General features: G+C 35.4%; 1 long non-coding RNA gene across 1 annotated transcript in view; it reads left to right on the forward strand.

Moving 5' to 3' along the window:
• Positions 1-344: 344 nt before the first annotated feature.
• LOC110453158 overlaps positions 345-21,713 on the forward strand; it is a 31,051-nt gene continuing 9,682 nt past the window's right edge. Inside the window, exon 1 of the long non-coding RNA XR_002463261.1 lies at positions 345-696. This is a non-coding gene — a long non-coding RNA (uncharacterized LOC110453158). The remainder of the gene's footprint in view (positions 697-21,713) is intronic.

The raw sequence follows: 21,713 nt of genomic DNA on the forward strand, positions 1-21,713 counted from the left end.
GTTGTATCTCTTGGCCTCCAAAATTTCTTAGTACACAACAAAAAGTCAGCCCATGCTAGTCTGAGACTGTCTTTAACAGGTTCCTACTTATAATGTGATGTCAACTCCGAATGAAATATAATAAGTCATTTATGTCACCAATGGGTTTTTTGAAGGGGGATCCACAATAGCTGTCTTTATGTCGTGTTGTCTACATTGATCCTGCACTAAAGGGTCTCATGTTTGACCTATTGCATTTTCGCTGTGGTATATATTTTTCTACCTCACTTCATATAATCCATTACAAATAAACTTTCATGAATTCATCTCAGATTAAAACACAATGCAACAAATAAAATCACGTTGATATCATTCATTAAGATATATGATGAATCATTTACAGCAAAATATATACTCGTACACTAAACACCATTTCATATTAAATTATAACATATTGTGCATGCTAGAAAGCAACAGGGTTGCTTGAGGACATACTAGTTTAATACGGCAAGGTGTGACGTAATAAAGAGAGACATTATTAAATAAGTGGTATATGCTTTAGATGGATTATAAATTCAGAAACAGCAGAAATGTGTAACTTCCATTAAACGTCTGAGTTTGTGGTTTGTGGTGGTAAAAGCCTTGTATATATTGCTGAACTGGTTTGTTGTTTCCACCTGTGAGAGGATAGAGATGAACCAGGACAATTAACCAGAGGTAAGTGGTGTGTCTCTTGAGTGGTGCTTTAGTAAACATCTGCTGCATACGGGTCCCACCTGTACCCCAAAAACATGACGTCAGTACTTTCAGGCATTTTATAGCTTCTGGTTGCCCCGAAATAAAAGAAATTCTCCCTTAAGGTGCGAGGCTATGACCTCTGCTGGGATGCTTTCTTATGATTGACACCCAGCACTGTAGCCTGTCCTTGTCATTCTAGTCACGGCCCATCTTTCCCCATCCGTTCACTGTAGCCTGACACCACTGTTCGGCCTCAACAAATGTTAAAGGCCCTTGTTACGACCGTAAAACACATAACACGGTGGCGTTGTACGTTAAATAATTGAGTGTTGTTCACCAACTGTAACCAAGAACATCGACATGCGTTGCACGTGCCTGAACGTGCAATTATATGACATGTCATTACGTCAGTACCTGCCGTACTCTGTATCAGTCCATATCTCTATATATCTGAAGTACATATTTGGTATTTACATCGTGTTTGTACCTGCCTCGATTTGTACCTATCCAGAAAATTTAGTTCAGCTATACTCTCCAGGTGATTTCTTACTTGTTCGTCCGTCCCTATTACATATTGTGAATTCTTGTACAAATAATTACATGCTTGATAAAAGAATTTAAATATAGACATCGTTATATATATCTTGTATACTTACCTTTATCATTCAACCTTTTATCTAACTCCATGCTTTCTCTTATACACTTATACTCTTGATGCGAACTTCTATTTGTCTTTGTATTGTATGTACCTGTCTAGATTCGTTTACATTTTAACTTGCCTCACAACCGTTTATCACCAACGGGTAAAATATATATTTCGATCAAATGAAAGGATAAGATGATTTGTTATAAAAGGGATATATTTTAACTCAAGTAAAGTGTGTCCATATTATTAAGACAATACCTATAAAACACTACAGCTGATGAAACCTATTCAGGCAGTAAACATGGTCTACTGGGTAACGTTCCACAGATAGGTCATTAAGTCATTATAAAGCATTAAAACGGCTTATTGTTTAAAAAAAATTCTATTCCCAATTAATTTGCAAGTAATATAATGTAATTCAACTGAGGGGAATTTCTATGTATGTAACGTAGAAAAATACCTCAGATGTATACTGTACTTTAACATGGCGTGAACTGTTTTAATAGTGCCTATCTGTTAAAGATAGGCAAATCATATATATATTTAATTGATAGAAATCGATTTATGTTTACTCATAACAATGTCTCTTTCCACTAACAATTGCTAAGTTCTAATCAAAGCAATGATAAACACATTAACGTCTACGACTATAGAAAACTTAACCATATATATACTGTTAATTATTCAGATCTCGTGGTAGTATAGTTTCATGGAGACAGGTGTAATTCCTTGCACCAGTCGACATGTATGGTCAACGTCATCACATGACATCCGAATGAAATCTTAGTGTATGACATAGCTCATCCTCAAGGTGGAAGTTATAATCAATATGACATATTACAAAAAGATAAAAAAAAAATAAAAAAAATACAATAGGGTGATACACTAGCAAAGGTTGAAAATTGTTAAACGGTGGATATTAGTCCAAAGAGACAATTGGGATTATTATCACTTTGAAAAAGGTAAAAAAACACATGTTCCAGGTATTGCACTCAAATGAACTTGGTCTATTGTTCTGCAATATTCGCAGGGATACTTTCAAAATGTTCGAACCCACTGAAATAACCTTTAACCTTTAATTGTGTGTGTAATGACCTATAAGACAAGATATCTGTTTAACAGGAACATCGGTAAAACAACCTATCAAAAACAGTACCCAATGGAAAAGAGGAGGGGCACTCTACCTTACTGTACCTATAGTATCACGGCGTACTCGTGTTGCTGGGTGTAGCAATATAAAAATCATTTATTTTTAACATCACGGACACAACAAAACACATGTCATATTGTCGTCCTATAACTTTTATTATATATACCAACTGGTTTTTGTTTTTGTTTTCTTTTATTTAATATTTGGGGCAGCATGAATCTGACCCCCATCAACAATGTCAGATTTATGACAATTGTTACGTGTTTCAAAAAAGTAGTATCACCAATATTGTGTTAAATTGTCTAATATACCTGAGGCTTAAGTAAAGCGATATCTATCTCTCTTCCCCTCTGTATACTCAGATATATTAGCCAGAACACTCCCTGAGGGCACAAATAATAGGCGAAGTGCAACGTTTAACAAATATCATACAGAGAGATGGGTTTTATGACAGGCGGTAGGACACGGGACGGATAGGGCTGTATACTAGGAGATCTGTGACAGTAAATTAGCGAACTGATCGCCGCTGAGTGACGACTACCGAAATATCCACACCACACAAGTGTCTCTAGCACGTGTATAGCAGGATAAACAGCTAGGACGCGTTAGACATGTTATGTTAGCTAGGGAAAGTGTTATACACACACGTCAGGTAGTTGGGTGTTATATAAACAACACACAGACACGTTAGGTAGTGGGGTGTTAAATCAACAACAAACAGACGTGTTAGGTAGTGGATTGTTTTATAAACAACACACAGACGTGTTAGGTAGTAGAATTTTTTATAAACAACACATACACGTGTTAGGTAGTAGAATGTTTCATAAACAACACATACACGTGTTAGGTAGTGGGGTGTTATATAAACAACACACAGACATCTTAGATAGTGGAGCGTTATATAAACAACACACATACATGTTAGGTGGTGGGGTGTTAAATCAACAACAAACATACGTGTTAGGTAGTGGGGTGTTACATCAACAACACAAAGACATGTTAGGTAGTGGATTGTTTTATAAACAACACACAGACATGTTAGGTAGTAGAATGTTATACAGACAACACACAGACATGCTAAGTAGTGGGGTGTAATATAAACAACACACAAACATGTTAGGTAGTGGAGTGTTATATAAACAACACACATACATGTTAGGTAGTAGAATGTTATATAAAAGTGGGGTTTTACATCAACAACACAAAGACATGTTAGGTAGTGATTGTTTTATAAACAACACACAGGCATGTTAGGTAGTAGAATGTTATGTAAACAACACACAGACATGTTTGGTAGTGGATTGTTAAATAAACAACACATACACGTGTTAGGTAGTGGAGTGTTATATAAACAAGAATGTTGTATTAACAACACACAGAAGTGTTAGGTAGTAGAATGTTATATAAACAACACGCAGACATGTTAGGTAGTAGAATGTTATATAAATAACACACAGACATGTAAGGTAGTGTAGTGTTACATATAAACAACACACAGACATGTTAGGTAGTGGGATGTTAAATCAACAACACATACACGTGTTAGGTAGTGGGGTGTTACATCAACAACACACAGACATGTTAGGTAGTGGGATGTTAAATCAACAACACATACACGTGTTAGGTAGTGGGGTGTTACATCAACAACAAACAGACGTGTTAGGTAGTGGGGGGTTACATCAAGAACACAGAGACATGTTAGGTAGTGGATTGTTTTATAAACAACACACAGAGTAGAATGTTATATAAACAACACACATACATGTAAGGAAGTGTAGTGTTACATATAAACAACACACAGACGTGTTAGGTAGTGGGGTGTTACATCAACAACAAACAGACGTGTTAGGTAGTGGGGTGTTACATCAACAACACAAAGACATGTTAGGTAGTGGATTGTTTTATAAACAACACACAGACATATTAGGTAGTGGGATGTTAAATCAACAACACATACACGTGTTAGGTAGTGGGGCGTCACATCAACAACACACAGACATGTTAGGTAGTGGGATGTTAAATCAACAACACATACACGTGTTAGGTAGTGGGGTGTTACATCAACAACACACAGACATGTTAGGTAGTGGAGTGTTATATAAACAACACACAGACATGTTAGGTAGTGGGGTGTTAAATCAACAACAAACAGACGTGTTAGGTAGTGGGGTGTTACATCAAGAACACAGAGACATGTTAGGTAGTGGATTGTTTTATAAACAACACACAGACATGTTAGGTAGGGGGATGTTAAATCAACAACACATACACGTGTTAGGTAGTGGGGTGTTACATCAACAACACAGAGACATGTTTGGTAATGGATTGTTTAATAAACAACACACACACACATGTTAGGTAGTAGAATGTTATATAAACAACACACAGACACGCTAAGTAGTTGGGTGTAATATAAACAACACACAGACATGTTAGGTAGTGGAGTGTTACATAAACAACACACATACATGTTAGGTAGTAGAATGTTATATAAACAACACACAGACACGCTAAGTAGTTGGGGGTAATATAAACAACACACAGACATGTTAGGTAGTGGAGCGTTATATAAACAACACACAGACATGTTAGGTAGTGGTGTGTTATATAAACAACACACATACATGTTAGGTAGTGGAGTGTTATATAAACAACACAGAGGCATGTTAGGTAGAAGAATGTTATATAAACAACACACAGACATGTTAGGTAGTGGAGTGTAATATAAACAACACACAGACATGTTAGGTAGTGGAGTGTTATATAAACAACACACATACATGTTAGGTAGTAGAATGTTATATAAACAACACACAGACACGCTAAGTAGTTGGGTGTAATATAAACAACACACAGACATGTTAGGTAGTGGAAGAATGTTATATAAACAACACACAGACATGTAAGGTAGTGTAGTGTTATATAAACAACACACAGACGTGTTAGGTAGTGTAGTGTTACATATAAACAACACAGAGACACGTTAGGTAGTGCAGTGATATATAAACAACACACAGACATGTTAGGTAGTGGGGTGTTATATAAACAACACACATACATGTTAGGTAGTAGAATGTTATATAAACAACACACAGACATGTTAGGTGGTGGAGTGTTATATAAACAACACATTGACACGTTAGGTAGTAGAATGTTAGATAAACGACACACAGACACGTTAGGTAGTGCAATGATATATAAACAACACACAGACATGTTAGGTAGTAGAATGTTATATAAACAACACAGAGACACGTTAGGTAGTGCAGTGATATATAAACAACACACAGACTGTTAGGAAGAAGAATGTTATATAAACAACACACAGACATGTTAGGTAGTAGAATGTTATATAAACAACACACAGACATGTTTGGTGGTGGAGTGTTATATAAACAACACACATACATGTTAGGTAGTAGAATGTTATATAAACAACACACAGACATGTTAGGTAGTGGGTTGTTATATAAACAACACACAGACGTGTCAGGTAGTGGATTGTTTTATAAACAACACACAGACATGCTAAGTAGTGGAGTGTTATATAAACAACACAGAGCCATGTTAGGTAATAGACTGTAATATAAACAACACAGAGACATTTAAGGTAGTGAATTGTTATATAAACAACACAGATACATGTTATGTAGTGTAATGGTATAAAAAACAACACACAGACATGTTCGGTAGTAGAATGGTATAAAAAACAACACAGATACATGTTAGGTAGTGTAATGGTATAAAAAAAACAACACACAGACATGTTATGTAGTGGAGTGTTATATAAACAACACGCAGACATGTTATGTAGTGGAGTGTTATATAAACAACACATTGACACGTTAGGTAGTGGAGTGTTATATAAACAAAACATAGACATGTTAGGTAGTGTAGTCTTAAATTAACAACACATTGACACGTTAGGTAGCGGAGTGTTATATAAACAACACACAGACACGTTAGGTAGTGGAGTGTTATATAAACAACACATAGACATGTTAGGTAGTGTAGTCTTAAATTAACAACACACAGACATGTTAGGTAGTGCAGTGATATATAAACAACACACATCCATGTTAGGTAGTGGGGTCGTATATAAACAACACACAGACATGTTAGGTAGTGTAGTGTTATATTAACAACACACAGACGTGTAAGGTAGTGGATTGTTATATAAACAAAACACAGACACGTTAGGTAGTGGAGTGTTATATAAACAACACATAGACATGTTAGGTAGAGTAGTCTTAAATTAACAACACACAGACATGTTAGGTAGTGGAGTGTTATATAAATAACACACATAAATGTTAGGTAGTAGAATGTTATATAAACAACACACAGATATGTTAGGTAGCAGAATGTTATATAAACAACACACAGACATGTTAGGTAGAAGAATGTTATATAAACAACACACAGACATGTTAGGTAATAGAATGTTGTATAAACAACACACAGAAGTGTTAGGTAGTAGAATGTTATATAAAGAACACACAGACATGGTAGGTAGTAGAATGTTATATAAATAACACGCAGACATGTAAGGTAGTGTAGTGTTACATATAAACAACACACAGACAAGTTAGGTAGTGGGGTGTTTAATCAACAACAAACAGACGTGTTAGGTAGTGGGGTGTTATATAAACAACACACAGAAGTATAAGGTAGTAGAATGTTATATAAACAACGCACAGACATGTTAGGTAGTAGAATGTTATCTAAACAACACACATACATGTAAGGTAGTGTAGTGTTACATATAAACAACACACAGACATGTTAGGTAGTGGTGTGTTTAATCAACAACAAACAGACGTGTTAGGTAGTGGGGGGTTATATAAACAACACACAGACATGTTAGGCAGTGGAGTGTTATATAAACAACACACAGAGTGTTATATAAACAACACATTGACACGTTAGGTAGTGGAGTGTTATATAAACAACACACAGAAGTATAAGGTAGTAGAATGTTATATAAACAACACACAGACATGTTAGGTAGTAGAATGTTATATAAACAACACACCTACATGTTAGGTAGTAGAATGTTATATAAACAACACACAGACATGTTAGGTAGTAGAATGTTATATAAACAACACACATACATGTAAGGTAGTGTAGTGTTACATATAAACAACACACAGACATGTTAGGTAGTGAGGTGTTAAATCAACAACACACAGACATATTAGGTAGTGGGGTGTTAAATCAACAACAAACAGACGTGTTAGGTAGTGGGGTGTTACATCAACAACACAGAGACATGTTAGGTAGTGGATTGTTTTATAAACAACACACAGACATGTTAGGTAGTGGGATGTTAAATCAACAACAAACAGACGTGTTAGGTAGTGGGGTGTTACATCAACAACACACAGACATGTTAGGTAGTGGAGTGTTATATAAATAACACACAGACATGTTAGGTAGTAGAATGTTATATAAACAACACGCAGACATGTTGTGTAGTGGAGTGTGTTATATAAACAACACATAGACATGTTAGGTAGTGTAGTCTTATATTAACAACACACAGACATGTTAGGTAGTGCAGTGATATATAAACAACACACATACATGTTAGGTAGTGGGGTCGTATATAAACAACACACAGACATGTTAGGTAGTGTAGTGTTATATTAACAACACACAGACGTGTAAGGTAGTGGATTGTTATATAAACAACACACAGACACGTTAGGTAGTGGAGTGTTATATAAACAACACATTGACACGTTAGGTAGTGGAGTGTTATATAAACAACACACATACATGTTAGGTAGTGCAGTGTTATATAAACAACACAGACACGTTAGGTAGTGGAGTGTTATATAAACAACACAGAGGCATGTTAGGTAATAGACTGTAATATAACACAACACAGATACATGTTAGGTAGTGGGGTCGTATATAAACAACACAGAGACATGTAAGGTAGTGGAGTGTTATATACAACACACAGACATGTTAGGTAGTGGAGTTTTAGAATAAAACAGATATGTTATGTAGATATGTTATGTCTTTTAGAGATACCGGAGGAAAATATGCAGAGATAGTCGAAGAAGTTTCGTATTTGTACTTTAAGAAGCATTCAGACATGTGTGACTGAGGTTTGTGTACCCGTTGACCATGTAAACATGTTGGCTAGTGGTCAGCAAGGGTCATCCGCTAGATACAACGTCCTGAAATGACCTTGGATGTTAATAGGACATTAAACAAACAAAATCAACTCGCTAGAAATAGTAAAACGACATGTTAAGGACAATATAAGGATTGACACACAAGGATACGAACTTACATTATAAGGATAGACAACCAAGGATGCACACTTACAATATCAGGATAGACAACCAGGGATACACAATTACATCATCAGGATTGAGATAGAAATTTACAACCAAACATTGTTGGACAAACAGAGACAAACCAGGATGAGACAAGGACACAAAAGGGAACGAGAACGCCAATGATACCCAGTACTAGAATAAGGACATGACAGTAAATCAACCACACGAAGGCAGGAAAACAAGGGCAAGCAGTGGTACAACAAGGACAGAACAAGGCAACAATTCTAAGGGATACAATTGAGGATTCACAATGACAAAACAAAGACAACCAATAGATAACGGTCCATCAAGGTACGACAAAGCCGGGACGACATAGCATGCAGAGATGGAAATACAGATCGGGACATTCAAGTTCGATTCAATAACAAAAACAAATACACCCGAACAAACAAAGTTAAAGTGAAAACAATAAAAGATAAATAAGGTCACATACAAGAAGACCAAGATAAGAACGGTTAGTCCAGGACCACCAGCTAAGACATACCAGAGACATGTAATCCAAGATAATATAAAGTAAAACTATCAAAACGTAGGGTTCTAGTTCAAGGTACTGCGTCCGGCCGACTTTTAGTGACAGAAGTTGACCACAGCTATGTATTGATCTGTCGGATGATTGATTTATTAGGTGATCGCCTTATTGAACTTGTGATCTATAAGCGATGGGGCCACTCTATCAATGTGTAACAACGTACAGGCTGTAAAAGTCAACATTTTTTTTGGCCTTCCATACATCTTCCACTTAGATTGCGGCCTAATAGAAAATACGTGTTTGCTACTGGTTAATGGCTAAAACGCTAATTAATAACATAATAAAATGTGTTTTTGAATTGTGATTTTAATACAACTCGTTTTCAATAATAAACTAACGTCTGATTCAATTATATCTCACCAATGCGTATTATGAGAATATTTTCATGATGCAGGTTTGTGTTTTATTATTTTATAGTATATTACTGTTGAGCAAAGTAGAACAAAAGGTACAAACAGTGTGAACGCAAAAAAGACATCATTAGAACCCAAGATCGATATGGAAAGCCAGTAGCTAGAATCAAGGACAAAACAAAGCAAATCAAATACACTTAAAAATAGTGCTGGTGAAATCAGACGACTCACATACATATAAATCAAAGTTATAGCTATTCAATAATAATAAAATTAACTCGAGGTTCTTATACTCCGCTTTGTCACAACCTAGTTCGTAGGTCGTCTCAAAGTGGTTTACAAAACGTTATCCGTGGTTAAAGGGCCTTTGCAACCAGCCAATACCTTTCTCAACTCCCTGGGGTGCATACAGCCGGTGCTGCCATTTCGGCGCTCATGGCTAGCACTGCCCAACCACGTACTCATTTACAGCTGAGAAGACTGGAACAAGCGGAGTAAAGTATCTTGCTCAAAGATACAACACAGTGCCGTGCCGTGACTCGAACCCGCAACCCTTCGGTCACGAGCCTGGTGTTCTATCACTATGACTAAGAAGAATTAGCATTCGATTGTAGAGTAGATTCAAGATATTTCTTGACTATTGCATCCTTTAGAAATACGTTAACGAAATTGAACTTACTAATAGATACATACAATTCTTCAATACCACTGTAAGAAAACTGGATAAAACAAGTACAAATCTTGGTAACTCAATTGTTTTGCAATCAGAAGTGTATTTACTATCACACAGTATCAGTAGTGTATTTCGTACCATGCAAAATAATATCATGCAACTATCAAAAGTTTATATGCTTTTATATCAGATGATAGCATTTTTCCTTCGTCCTCATTGGTTGACTGTTAATCACGTGGAGGTCAATGACTTGTGATATTGATTCGGTGTTACAATTAAAAAAAAGAGATTAGGGCAATATTCACTTAATGACGTCACTACAAAAGTAACGTCACAATGCCCATAACATTTATCTTGGCATATCGCTTAGTTCTGTCGTGATTAGTGATTAAAGCATATAACAGTTTCATATCAGCTATAACAATTTAGGACTCTAATCTCGGTGAATATGTGTTATATGGACATGGAAAGTGATATTCGTCTAGGTCAATATCGCTTTCATTCACCTCATCCAAAGTCCATAATCCGATAAATATATTGCATCAGATGTTTAGCCATCATTCACTACATGGTTATACCATCTTATACAATATATTCAGCTTCCATACAACGATAGTATGCTATGATAGTTAAGACCTTTTGCAAAATAATTAAATTAGTAATAAGCGCGCAAGTCTAAAATAAAGTAAAAGGCCATTTGGGATTAGGTGACTTTAAAATGCTTCGGTTCATGAAATATACTGACATGAGGGTCTTTACAAACAAATCAAACGATGAAACTGGTTCGCATATAGCAGTTTGTTATCAATAAGTGATAGAACAAAATACAAAATAAGATGCCATCACCTTCAGCATAGCCTATCCTCATTAAAATGTAGTTAAAATAGTAAATGAGAACCATAAATCATATATCAATGCACTCTCTGACATAACAGATACCAAGGGCATACAGACCTATCACAGCAGTCGTAACATCGTAGCCCTGTAACTTCCCAAAAACATCACTTTTTGTGCATAGTGGCATTTTGAGCAATTCGTTATCTTTTGGTAAGTTTTGGTTAAAAGATTTGTTTGCTAACTAGAAGTTCAGTAGATTTTCTGTGTTTGTTTCAGTTTTGTATAATTTTGAGCCAGTTGATATAACTTTTGAATTTTTTTTATAAATATTTTTGATTATCTTACTTACATACGATACCATTCGGCATCTTTTATCATTTTTTATGATAAATTCTACTTAAAAAAATGTTTTCAAAAAATATTTCATTTGCTTGGCTCCCTGCATCGACAAAGGAAAATATTTAGACGGATACTTCCTTTTTCCTATTTCTAGTAATTATTTTACATCATTAGTCCCAGAGATTGGCAGTAACTTGTAGATGGAATTTATTCTAGAGCGGCTACATGGTCTACTAGTTAAAGTATAATATGTTTTTAATGAACACATTAGACATGGTATACACACTTTTGACAGGGTATACACACTTTAGACATGGTATGTACACTATAGACATGTAATGCTAATTTTAGACATTGGATACACACTTAGGATATGGTATGCATGGTATGCACACCTTAGACATGGTATACACACTTTAGACATGGTATACACACTTAAGACATGGTATGTACACTTTAGACATAGTATACACACTTTAGACATGGTATGTACACTTTGGACATGGTATGCACACTTTAGGCATGGTATGCACACTTTAGACATGGTATGCACACTTTAGACATGCTATACACACTTTAGACATGGTATATACACTATAGACATGGTATGTACACTTAAGACATGGTATACACACTTTAGGCATGGTATGTACACTTTAGACATGGTATGTACACTTTAGACATGGTATGTACACTTTAGACATGGTATGCACACTTAAGACGTGGTATGCACACTTTAGACATGGTATGTACACTTTAGACATGGTATGCACACATTATACATGGTATACACACTTTAGAGATGGTATGTACATTAAAGACATGGTATGTACACTATAGACATGGTATGTACACTTAAGACATGGTATACGTACTTTAGAAATGGTATGTACACTTTAGACATGGTATGTACACTTAAGACATGGTATACACAATTCAGACATGGTATATACACTATAGACATGGTATGTACACTTAAAACATGGTATGTATACTTTAGACATGGTATGCACACTTTAGACATGGTATATACACTTTAGACATGGTATACACACTTAAGACATGGTATGTACACTTTAGACATGGTATGCACATTTGAGACATGGTATACACACTTTAGACATGGTATGTACACTATAGACATGGTATGCACACTTTAGACATGGTATACACACTTTAGAGATGGTATGTACATTATAGACATGGTATGTACACTATAGACATGGTATGTACACTTTAGACATGGTATGTACACTTTAGACATGGTATGTACACTTTAGACATGGTATGTACACTTTAGACATGAAGTGTACACTATAGACATGGTATACACACTTTAGACATGGTATGTACACTTTAGACATGGTATGTACACTTTAGACATGGTATGTACACTTTAGACATGGTATGTACACTTTAGACATGGTATGTACACTTTAGACATGGTATGTACACTTTAGACATGGTATGTACACTTTAGACATGGTATGTACACTTTAGACATGAAGTGTACACTATAGACATGGTATACACACTTTAGACATGGTATGTACACTTTAGACATGGTATGTACACTTTAGACATGGTATGTACACTTTAGTCATGGTATGTACACTTTAGTCATGGTATGTACACTTTAGACATGATATGTACATTTTAGACATGGTATGTACACTTTAGACATGAAGTGTACACTATAGACATGGTATACACACTTTAGACATGGTATGTACACTTTAGACATTGTATACACACTATAGACATGGTATACACACTTTAGACATGGTATGTACACTTAAGACATGGTATACACACTTTAGACATGGTATGTACACTTTAGACATGGTATGTACACTTTAGACATGGTATGTACACTTTAGACATGGTATGTACACTTTAGACATGGTATGTACACTTTAGACATGGTATGTACACTTTAGACATGGTATGTACACTTTAGACATGGTATGTACACTTTAGACATGGTATGTACACTTTAGACATGGTATGTACACTTTAGACATGGTATGTACACTTTAGACATGGTATGTACACTTTAGACATGGTATGTACACTTTAGACATGGTATGTACACTTTAGACATGGTATGTACACTTTAGACATGGTATGTACACTTTAGACATGGTATGTACACTTTAGACATGGTATGTACACTTTAGACATGGTATGTACACTTTAGACATGAAGTGTACACTTTAGACATGGTATACACACTTTAGACATGGTATGTACACTTTAGACATGGTATGTACACTTTAGACATGGTATGTACACTTTAGACATGGTATGTACACTTTAGACATGAAGTGTACACTATAGACATGGTATACACACTTTAGACATGGTATGTACATTATAGACATGGTATGTACACTTTAGACATGGTATGTACACTTTAGTCATGGTATGTACACTTTAGTCATGGTATGTACACTTTAGACATGATATGTACATTTTAGACATGGTATGTACACTTTAGACATGAAGTGTACACTATAGACATGGTATACACACTTTAGACATGGTATGTACACTTTAGACATGGTATGTACACTTTAGACATGGTATGTACACTTTAGTCATGGTATGTACACTTTAGTCATGGTATGTACACTTTAGACATGATATGTACATTTTAGACATGGTATGTACACTTTAGACATGAAGTGTACACTATAGACATGGTATACACACTTTAGACATGGTATGTACACTTTAGACATTGTATACACACTATAGACATGGTATACACACCTTAGACATGGTATGTACACTTAAGACATGGTATACACACTTTAGACATGGTATGTACACTTAAGACATGGTATACACACTTTAAACATGGTATGTACACTTTAGACATGGTATGTACATTTTAGACATGGTATGTATACTTAAGACATGGTATACACACTTTAGACATGGTATGTACACTTAAGACATGGTATACACACTTTAAACATGGTATGTACACTTTAGACATGGTATGTACATTTTAGACATGGTATGTATACTTAAGACATGGTATACACACTTTAGACATGGTATGTACACTTAAGACATGGTATACACACTTTAAACATGGTATGTACACTTTAGACATGGTATGTACACTTTAGACATGGTATGTATACCTAAGACATGGTATACACACTTTAGACATGGTATGTACACTTTAGACATGGTATGCACACTTTAGACATGGTATACACACTTTAGACATGGTATATACCCTATAGACATGGTATGTATACTTAAGACATGGTATACACACTTTAGACATTGTATACACACTATTGACATGGTATACACACCTTAGACATGGTATGTACACTTAAGACATGGTATACACACTTTAGACATGATATGTACACTTAAGACATGGTATACACACTTTAAACATGGTATGTACACTTTAGACATGGTATGTACATTTTAGACATGGTATGTATACCTAAGACATGGTATACACACTTTAGACATGGTATGTACACTTAAGACATGGTATACACACTTTAGACATGGTATGTACACTTAAGACATGGTATACACACTTTAAACATGGTATGTACACTTTAGACATGGTATGTACACTTTAGACATGGTATGTATACCTAAGACATGGTATACACACTTTAGACATGGTATGTACACTTTAGACATGGTATGCACACTTTAGACATGGTATACACACTTTAGACATGGTATGTACACTTAAGACATGGTATACACACTTTAGACATGGTATGTACACTTAAGACATGGTATACACACTTTAAACATGGTATGTACACTTTAGACATGGTATGTACATTTTAGACATGGTATGTATACCTAAGACATGGTATACACACTTTAGACATGGTATGTACACTTAAGACATGGTATACACACTTTAAACATGGTATGTACACTTTAGACATGGTATGTACATTTTAGACATGGTATGTATACCTAAGACATGGTATACACACTTTAGACATGGTATGTACACTTAAGACATGGTATACACACTTTAAACATGGTATGTACACTTTAGACATGGTATGTACACTTTAGACATGGTATGTATACCTAAGACATGGTATACACACTTTAGACATGGTATGTACACTTTAGACATGGTATGCACACTTTAGACATGGTATACACACTTTAGACATGGTATATACCCTATAGACATGGTATGTATACTTAAGACATGGTATACACACTTTAGACATTGTATACACACTATTGACATGGTATACACACCTTAGACATGGTATGTACACTTAAGACATGGTATACACACTTTAGACATGATATGTACACTTAAGACATGGTATACACACTTTAAACATGGTATGTACACTTTAGACATGGTATGTACATTTTAGACATGGTATGTATACCTAAGACATGGTATACACACTTTAGACATGGTATGTACACTTAAGACATGGTATACACACTTTAAACATGGTATGTACACTTTAGACATGGTATGTACACTTTAGACATGGTATGTATACCTAAGACATGGTATACACACTTTAGACATGGTATGTACACTTTAGACATGGTATGCACACTTTAGACATGGTATACACACTTTAGACATGGTATATACACTATAGACATGGTATGTATACTTAAGACATGGTATACACACTTTAGGCATGGTATGTACACTTTAGACATGGTATGTACACTATAGACATGGTATACAAACTTTAGACATGGTATACACACTTTAGACATGGTATACACACTTTAGACATGGTATACACACTTTAGACATTTGACATGTTATGCGCACTTTATACAGTACCTTATGACAATCTGGCTATATGGCACAGTAAAAACTATACTTTGTTTAACTTTCTAAAACTACATCCTAAAATTTAAATACGTGCTTCCTTCTTCCTGTTTTAGTGATTACTTGACACTCTACACCGATATTTTGTCATTAATTATATGGCGAAGTGAACGCTTGGTGACTTGACAGATCTCAAATCAATTATAAGGTGCAGACATGTGTTTGTGTTATCTTTCATGGTTTTCTTATGTGGCAGCTGGAATCTGGTCGAAGGAAATACTTTTTGTTGATATAAACTGATATAAAGATTCATCGAAAGCTTGTCTTTGACGCTTGGTTGACTAAAACGACATACATATGATTGATAGCAATTGAAGCACTAAAACTGGTGACCGTATCAAACACTAGACGAAATCTCGAAACTCTCTTAAGTTGCCATTCAGTCACAATGAATGTCAACCGGACAAGTGCTGGAACTCAATGAAGAATTTGCTTCTTGTCCAAATAAAATACCATACCAACTTTCAAACGTTATATGTAAAAATTCTGCTATTTGTTAATTCAATTAATGTTTTTATTACATTTAAAGACGTAATCGAAGAGAAAGTCATGTGATGTAATAAACTACCAATGCTGGTCATAGACTCTACAAAGGATCCCCATTGTCATATAGGGCAGTCACAGAAGAAACGCTTTCTTCGTGCTGAATGACAAATACGTAGTTACAAAGTATCCAGCTATAGTTCACAACATTAAAGGAAGAAAACAAAGCAAATGCCGTCGAGCGGGGAAAAAACTCTTAAAACTAGGTTCGAAGTGTAGTCAATACATTTTAAAGGATTTGTATGTCGTACTCAACAGTACCACCATACCGATTCAGCAGCTAAGACAATGTAAATGATCTGTGTTCCATATATCCTTAGTTACTATCCGGCCTATAGAATCGGTTGTATTAATTGATGTCTGAACCTCCACACTAATGCAATCTGACTCGAGTTGGTTGATGTTTCATATCAAATGCAGTATCTTGAAAGAAGGATATTGATTAAGGTATAACGTGAACTCCGTTCGGTCGCTGAGGAATACTAGATCTCATTGATTCTGAATCAAGTCACTATCTTACGTAATACATAGATCTAGCTTTGTCGCGCGCATATCGATTTCTGGCAAACAGATCAAGAACGTATTCCGAACTAATTCTGGATTTTTTTATCAAAGTCAAATTTTGCATACTCCTGTATCGTTTCTATATGTTATACACAGAAAGATGATAGAAATTATAACAAATGCTTCTCATATAATAATCATAATGTTATGGACCATTGAAATTAAGGAAAGTGAAGAAGAGTGACTATGGTGCCTCAATGTTCGGGTATGTTTCTTGCTAAATTCCTTGAGGTACTCTCTAACAAAGGAAGCGATTTTTTTAAGAAAAAAAATAACAATAAACATGATCTTTTTGCAACAACTGTACTCTGGGGGAAAATCCGATGACAAGCTGGTTTTTTAAAACAACTGCCTCCTTACTTTGAATCGCTAGCTATTAATCAACGCCAATATAATGTTATGAATTATTATCCAATAGCAAGTCTGACGAATAAGATATTAAAACTTGCAACTAGAAAACTAGAAAAAAATAATCGTATATGATATTTTCTTCAATCGTTACACTGGAACGTCAGCCAGCAACAAATATTCAATCTGTAGAATTACAAAAGCAGGAAAAATGAAAATGCAACATGTCAGCGGGGGAGAGGGTGGTCAAAACACCACGAAAGTGTACCTTGCAATAGAAATCAATGGACCAGAAACGGATGTATTTATGCCCTAAAATCAGGTGCATATCCCATAAGTTAGATTGAAATAGGATACTCCTTACAACGTGGAGGTCTCGATAGCTACGTTGTGACTAACGAAACGGTTTCAGTTTAACTGCACCCCGAGTTATAGACGTGTATCGTCACAGGTAGGGCGCCTAATCAGCTGTGTAATACGAATACTCTAGGTATGAAACCTTCAAAGACACTTTATAGTTATACATTTCTATTGATGATAAATCGTATGTTAATGAAGTGTAAAATTCTGGCATTTTATCAAAGATTCGTGTGATTTTGAATGAAGATGGGTATTGCACCCTAGAATAGTATACAAAGTACGACATATAAATAAAGACTTTCCGAAAATTTACCTGTCATGCCAGTATGAACTACAGTTGCTAGGTATTGTATCGTATACCTGATTATTGATGTAATGAACTATGGTCTCAAATCTGATTAAAGAAGCAATTTATCGACAGAAGTGGCCAGTAATCTTAAACAATAATGTATAATCTGATTTGATAAAAGTTGCCATAGTCACTAGAAAAACGAAGTAATTAGACAGTAATTGAGAATATTTGTTCCGTTTTTTTACAATAGGGCTTCAAAAAGAGAGATATAAATATAGAATATATCTGTGTGTTTATGCATAAAGTGTCGTTTCTTCCTTTGAAGAGATGTTATATTTTACAACGTGTCTTGAAAACTTATAACCTGTTATTTTCAAATGTACAGCATGTTGTTCATATTCACCATACTATGTGATTTCTACGGAAATGCACTGCCTTAACATTTTCGTGGATATATTTATCAAAAGGATTTATAGGGATATATATATATAACATTTACTTAAGACGATTCGTACATCAGTGGTATTGGAAGGGAGACATGGAACCAACATTCAATTAATTGTAATATGCATGTCAAAATTATTTTGAAACAAATGCTGTTATATATTTTTTCAAAGAAAATATCCAAAGAAGATCTAGAGATTATATTAAATAATTTTAAACAAACGTCACACACACAGATAGCTGAACATCCAAGCACTAAATATGTTCTGTTAAATGATAAATCAGAAGGGTTCTTCGTTCGATCGGCGATTCCTTAAAAACGTTCATTGTGTGTTATCGAGTTTTATTACTTTCTTATTATTAAAGATAGCATTGAAAAAATACATGTATCTAAAAAATAATAGCTCATATACATAGTTTTTCATATATAAACCATTCGCCTGCCAAGATAAGGAGTTTTTAATTGTATATATCTAATGGTTCTTATGATTGATGCCCTTATGATAGGAGAAGTTTTCTTTTCTATCTCATGGAGATTTGTACAAAGACATGGTCGTTGCTCTCCTAAAGCCCACTTTTGTTTTCTCAGTGGACACTCCGCTCCTCTTCCAGAGAAAACATAAGTCATCTAAAGCGAAAAATAAATGACAGTCCATTTATTATAGGGTATTTTTTTTATTTAATTATGTTTTACGCCTGTTGCGCCATGTTGTGGAAAAGGGAGGGGAGATGAGATGTAATCTTACATATGGGATATAAACCGTTCAGTTTATCAACCACAAATGACAGACACTGAATACCTGATAAATGTATTTGGCCATAAACGCTTCCAAATCAAAAGCCCCGAGGCCGAAACTCGCGAACTCGCCAGACCATAGATCTGGATGTGTGTTTCGGTGTCACAGTCAAAGGTGGCGACACCGGATTGGTGTGGTACAGGTCATTTGGGGTGATGTCTCCTCAGTTGATCAGAGGCCATGATCGACGCACCGATACATGACGAGTCTTAAGCGTTCCTACTCCACTGTCCACTGGTCAGCATAAACATATCTTATCAAAGAAGATGGTGTCGAGGATTGTGGCGGGAAGTCGCCTGAAGAGCAGACGACACCTGAACGTGAGAGAGCAGACGACCGATAATGGGAGGGCTGGTGTAAACGTCAATCTCTCGCACCTCACCACTGACCTCGCGCGACCCCGACTCTACCGGGACATGGCCCCGTCCTTGTGGATACTATCATACTCCATCCTCAAGCATATTTAGCCGCAAAAACAAGGTTTCTGTGTGAGCCATCTTCGATAGTATTAAGCAGAAAACACAGAAACAAACTTGTGAACTTTATCATTAAGTTTTAAGCCAAACTGACGAAATCTTTAATACACTTCCCTTAAGATTTTTCACCACCACAACGTAGCTTGTAAATTAGCCGTATGCGCCACCCTTAAGAACGCTTTTAAGCAAAACATAGCTATTCTTCATAACCATTGAGGTTTTTGTCCCAGCCACAAATGTTTACCAGATGAAAAAGCAGAGAAAAGAAAAAGGAAAAAGAAGCATTAGGAAGAAGAGGAACAACAACATAAACAACACTATCATATGGAGGAAAACAACATAATAAATGAGGTATTCCTGGTCCTTACAATTAAACAAATTTCTCTTTTTTTTTCAGTTGAAGTATTGGGTAAAAAATTAAGTTCGGCTGCAGTAACCACTAAATTAGCTTGGCGACCTGTGACACCAGGAGAACATAGGCAAGAGGTGGTTGTGTATTCGTTAAATGAGCCATAAAGTGGTGAATAAATAAATAACATACGGAAATTGATACTAGTGCAGTTAATGGGATTCACTGTACTTTGTCATAACAATTAATTACTAGATCTCATTTCAGCGTTGCCATTGTGGTGGAGGGAACATGGATTTATATAATTATAGACAGTGAGTAGGAGTCCACACAATCTGTATAAAGGTGAAGTTATCACCACATTACTGGAAGCTGAAGTTACAACTGTGTCTGTATGTGCCTGTGTATACCTTATCAGTAAAGGATACTATTTTACATTCGAAACACAATATGGTGAGTCAAAACAGACTTTGTATATTCTGAAGCAGAGAACATACCAAAGTAAACATTCACAAATCACCACGGTATCAACCTTTCCACAAAATCACGTAAAAAATGGTATATCGAATTGTTATTATTCAGGAATATATTAGTTTTTAATTATATATGTAACAAAAAGCATGTCTTGTCTCAATTAGGGCTATCGTCAGTGGCTGTGAGGGATGTTTTGAGGGGGGGGGGGGGGGGTAAGATTTCGAAAAGGCAGTTAGGAAATATCATCGCCCTAACCATTTTGAAAGCATTAGTTTACACTGTCCAGGTAAGTATAATTTAACATTGTCTAGGTAAGTACAATGCAAAACTGTCCAGTTTAGTATAATTCAATACTGTCCAGATTAGTATAATTCAATACTGTCCAGTTTAGTATAATTCAACATTGTCTAGGTTAGTATTATAAGCAAACACTGTCCAGTTCAGTATAATTCAACATAGTCTAGGTAAGTATGCTTCAACAATGTCCATATTAATAAAATTCAAAATTGTCTAGTTAAGGATAATTCAACACAGTCCAGTTAGGTACAATTCAGCATTGTCTAGGTAAGTATTAAAATTGA

Source organism: Mizuhopecten yessoensis, unplaced genomic scaffold (genome assembly GCF_002113885.1).
Source record: "Mizuhopecten yessoensis strain PY_sf001 unplaced genomic scaffold, ASM211388v2 scaffold827, whole genome shotgun sequence".
In the NCBI taxonomy this organism is placed as follows: domain Eukaryota; kingdom Metazoa; phylum Mollusca; class Bivalvia; order Pectinida; family Pectinidae; genus Mizuhopecten; species Mizuhopecten yessoensis.